Below are 5474 nucleotides of genomic sequence, written 5' to 3' on the forward strand. Positions count from 1 at the left end.
ATTCAAGATTTATTGTAAAATTTATATGCCAAATGTGTTTAGTAATGAAAAGTTCATTATTTGACTGAAGCAATTTGACCTTCTGAAGTGCTGTCTGAGTATGCTCACCAGTGGGTTAGGTTTCATCATACTTATCCTGTGACATTAACCACCCACTGAACTCCTCTCTAGAATTGCATCTACAGGTTAGATAGCATTCTGTTTGTCTTGTACATGTTGGAGGTATTGTAGGGCCAATGTTCCTCTGTCACAATCGGCCACAAGAATTACATGAGTGGAACACAGGGGCAGATGGTGCTGGGAGGTTCGTACACGGACAATGCAGCCTGTCCATTCATTTTAAAAGGATGGAAAATTGGTTAAACTGAGTTTAATCCAGCTGGCAGTTGTGACTGGCCAGGTTTCCAGCACTAACCCTAATGCCAAGGTGGTGAAAGACTGCACTAGAAGTTGTGAGATTTCACATGGAAGAGTATTCGTATTAATAAAAATGAGAAATAGCAAAACAACTCTTGGCGAACGATAACCCACAAGGGCACAGTTAGTGATTGAACTCCCTCCCCACTCCAGCGGAGAGCTAGGACATTTGTTATGCTTATAAAAATATTCCTTTTTTAGCCAAGTCCATCTTCTTAGCTTTTCTATTTTGTCTCACCTGGTTTTCAGTAGCATTTATACAACTTTAGAAAGAAGTCTGTTAGTTGCAATGAAATAGGTATTTGATTTTACCTTCCAGCTGCTTTAATACAAATCAATGATCTGATTCTGAATGTATAAGCCACTTTCTGAACACACAAAATGAATAGGAAATCTGTGAAATCTGCAATAAAAATAAACAGCTGGGAATAGGCAGCAGGTCAATATTTGAGAGAGACTCAAGGGCTAATTCCAGGATCCCAAGCTGCCAGCAGGGAGCTGCGCGAACAGGGAGCACGGGTTGGTGCCAGGGATGTAACTCGAGTCCTAGCTATCTGATTGGAATGCCCCAAGTATGCATCACAATAGGAGATCGAGGGCAGATTTTACAAACTAACACTCCCAATGGGAGCACATATCAGGAACTCACAGGCGAGCTCCTCATGATTTTCTGTCCCTTAAAATAAAAGAAGAAATTGCGCAGAGTGTGCCCATAGATTGTGAAATCATGTACCAAAGATGTGAAACACCCTGCCAAGGATCTGGCATTTGTACAACTAGCCCGCCGAACATTGACAAAAAGATAATTTAGAGTCTTGCACAGGACCAACCAGCAAACCCTGGTCTCGTGGGTATCCGTGATACTCATGGGCAATGCCCCTAATAAACTGGTTTAGAATGAGAGCTTTAAGTGCAGATTTCAGGTCAGTGATTTAATAACTCCGAGCGCATGACCAGGATCCTCAGCACACTCATTATAAACTGGGGAAAATCCTTTTATCTCAGGTCATCTTGACCCATAGCTTGTAAAAAAAGTCAAATTTGTATGTAAATTCAGAGAAATCTAGCTTTAGTTCTGTAAACTAAATGTGGTGACATCGTAAACTGTGAATTTGCCTGGGCTGAATTTGTTTCATTGCTGGAAAGCCTGCAAAATATTTTGTCATTAATACTGCTCTCCTGGAGCCAGGTTCTGCTCAACCTTTCTACCTACTTCACCAGAATAGGCGAATAATTTACACGTGTACTGCTAACTGTGCACTGAAATACAGACATGTCCAGCTTTTGAAATTAGAAGGAAACTAGAAAGCATTCAATGGAATGTGAAACCTCCAGCCAAGCATGAATCTGTTACTGGGTTTGTCCTTGTAGAAAGTGGTGTTACTTGAATTGTGACTGAGGTCTCTTTTGCTCATTTTAAGCTGATATATATTGATTGCAATTACTACTTACTCTGACTGAGATTCCGCTTGATCCAATCATTCATTGGCCTGTATGAATAGAAAAAAAAGAGCATGTCACGCTGCTGCTGAAAGGTAGGTTAAACTGCAAAATTCCCAAAGAGTAAGACTTGCAAGGTCAACTGGGTTGGGTGTGCCTTCATCACGTACAAATTTGGTGCCCTAGTGACAGACAAGTGGTCCGTCCAGTTTTATTATATTTTGTAGCAGTTTATATCAACTGAGTGGCTTGCTAGGCCATTTCAGAGGGCAGGTAAGAGTCAGCCAGAGTGTGGGACTGGAGTTACATGTAGGGTAAGGATGGCAGATTTCCTTTCCCTGAAACGCTGAAACCAATTTATGACAATGTGAAAGCTTCACGGTCATTTTACCCTGACAGGAGCTTCTTATTCCAGATTTAATTTATTTTAAAAAAAAATTGAATTCAAATTCACAAATAGCCATGGTGGAATCCAAACTCACTTTCTCTGGAATAGTCCAGGCCCTGGGATTACTGGTTGAGTAACAACCACTACACTACCATACCCTTCTGTAAACAACGTGAATGGCTATAGGTATGTGTCTGATATTTTCATTACTTGGATTGAGTGGTCCATATAAACCACTTAACTCACAACCTCAGTCATTAAGTTGTGTTTTAGTTGCACTGAGACACTGAACTCCATTGCTGCTGATTGAGTTCTGCGCACACTTTTAAATTTTAGGTTTCACATTAACTCAACGCAGCTCAGTATAAATTGCAAGGGCCAGAAAAAAAAAGTGGGGAAAACCATCTCTTCAGGGATCTTGGAAGAAAACTTTAGTTATTTGGAACATGTCTGCTCCACTGGATTATCTTACAGCAGATGGAGGACATTCACCTCATGTCCACAACTTGCAGCACAGAGAAGAACCTCTTCCAATGGATAATGGTGCCAATGGTTCAGAACGAAACTGATCTCTATGTAGACAGCACAAGCACTGTATGCAATTTATTGGGTACAAAATAAAACCAATTAGTATTTTGTGAAATTGAAGAATATTCCTCAGTAACCATAAAGGTAATTCATATAGATAATACAGAGTTAGGCTCAGTCATCCAACCCAATTATCCAGTGTTATTTGCAATATCCACTGTTTAAATATAGAAAATGGAGTCAGGAGACCTTTTCATAATTACATTTCTCCAAAACTGTTTGATTTTAAAAATATGTTTGCTTTCTTTTTAAACGTAACACAAGAGAAATGCCTGGATTCCAATTGAAAGCCAACAACTAGACATGTGCTTTGCATGTAGTACACTTTGAGCATTGCTATTAGCAACATAGCACTTTAAATATAAATGAAGCCTAGTTACAAAGCTAACATGTTGGAACTGTTAGCTTTGCTTGCACTAAATAACCTCGAACAGTTCTGTGCCCTTCACAACACCACTGTTTAGTGTTATGACCTCAGTGAGACTATTAACGTTAAAAATACGAGCTGTGAATCCCAGACCAATTTAAAGAATTACGTGTCAAGATTTCACATCAAGACTTTTATTATAAGCGCTAAACTAAAAGAAATCCCCATTAACTAAATAAGGATATACTTGCCATAGAGGGAGTGCAGCAGAGGTTCACCAGACTAATCCCTGGGATGGCAGGATTATCTTATGAGAAGAGATTGAGGAAACTGGGCCTGTATTCTCTAGAGTTTCGAAAAATGAGAGGCAATCTCATTGAATCTTACAAAATTCTTACAGGGTGAGACAGGGTGGATGTGGAAAGGATGTTTCCTCTGGCTGGTGAGTCTAGAACAAGGGGATACAGTCTTAGAATAAGGGGCAGGCCATTTAAAGAGTGAGATAAGGAGGAATTTCTTTACCAGAGGGTGGTGAATCTGTGGAATTCTCTACCCCAGAGGGCTGTGGAAGCTCAATCATTGAGCATGTCTAAGACAGAAGTTGATATATTTCTGAATATGAACAACAAAGGGATATAGGGATAGTGGGAAAAAATGGTGTAGAGGTAGATCAGCTATGCTGTTTGAATGGCGGTGCAGGCTCGATGGGCCGAATAGCCTACTTCAGCTCCTATTTCCTATGATCCTATAGTACTTTACAAAGATGTTTTCTTTACTTATTAAAATCAAAGTGATTACTGACAACGCAGCCGGCAGCTTACATCATCCGACTGCGCCAATCTGCGCACATGTGCAGATTGGTTCCTACCCTCTGCACACACGCTGTGTTCTGCAGTGCCAGGACTGGTTGGCGCATGCGCAGATGATGTTATCACATAACGCGGGCAGATGGAGTTGGCATATGTGCACATGACATCATTGCGTAACACGGGCAGATGGTCGGGGGGGGGGGATCCGAGCCGGAGAGAGCAGGGGTGGGGGAGAGGGGGTCTGGGGAGCAGGTAGAGAGTGGGTGCGGGGAGAGCGCGGCTGAAGACCTTGCTGGTGGCGGGTGCGCTCTCCACCTTCCACCCGCTCCCGACCCCCGCCGCCTGCCCACGTGCCACACCCCCGAACTCTGGCTCGCCCACCCACCCGCTCCCTCCCTCCCCCGGCCATTGTTTGCTGCCATGTGTTTAGGTTGCCATCGTGTGATTATTTGAGCAGCGCCATCTTTAATCCTGGCAGCTGCCTGACATTGCAGACTGATGTTTTAGTGGCACAGGCTGCATTTGTGCATGTGCCATTGCAGCACCACTTAGTGGTGGCGTTGTCAGCAAACACAGCCTATTAAAACACTTAAACCTCACACCACACATACATTACACAGATGTCTTTGATGGCGAAATCTTTGTGGGGTTGGATCTCCCGGACCTTTTCAAAATTAATGTCCTCTTCGCTCACTTCTGAGCACTTCCAACCTGGACCTCTATGGATAAAGTGATTTCTGGTGATCCTTTTGGTCTTTTCCTTCTTCACAAGCTTCAACTTTCAAGACAGGTTCAAGTCTTGGCAGCCTTTTGCTGTATAAGTATTTTCTGAGAACAGGTGTTGCAACCCCCCCCCCCTCCCCCCCGAGGCTGCCATAACGGGTTGACTTCCCTTCTTACAGCCTACTCTCAGGCTGCCACCACTAGTCTTCTGTATTTATAGCTTGTCTGCCTTCAGACAATTGTCACTGGCAGGATTAAATTTAATTAGTTATCTGGAATCAAAAGTCAATAGCTTATTGTCCTGTTCCAATATGCAAAGTCCAGAAGTCTGGTTTCACAGAGCCACCTCGGCCTTCCATTATTCCCAAGCGTTAACAGCTGCCATGCACATTTGCATTCTCAGAATCACTGATTCCTTGTTTACAATCCGAATATCTGGGAGGGTGATATCCATTGTTCTTCAGGTTAAAGGCGCGCAAAGGAAACCCGACCCCAGTCCAAATGCCAGACCCGGAAGCCCGACCCAACTCAAACCAGACACATGTTGTCGGATCCCGTTGGGATCAGGTATCAGGCCTTTACATCAGTAGGTGGGTAAAGGCCTGCTACCTGACCCAGACGGGTTCCGACGACATATGTCAGGTTCGGGCCGGGTCAGACTTCCGGGACCAGCATTTGGGCTCGGGTCTGGTTTCCTTTGCACACTTTTACTTCAGATGTTACTCCTGCAGTCCCTTTTTTA

Source organism: Heterodontus francisci, chromosome 35 (assembly GCF_036365525.1).
Source record: "Heterodontus francisci isolate sHetFra1 chromosome 35, sHetFra1.hap1, whole genome shotgun sequence".
In the NCBI taxonomy this organism is placed as follows: domain Eukaryota; kingdom Metazoa; phylum Chordata; class Chondrichthyes; order Heterodontiformes; family Heterodontidae; genus Heterodontus; species Heterodontus francisci.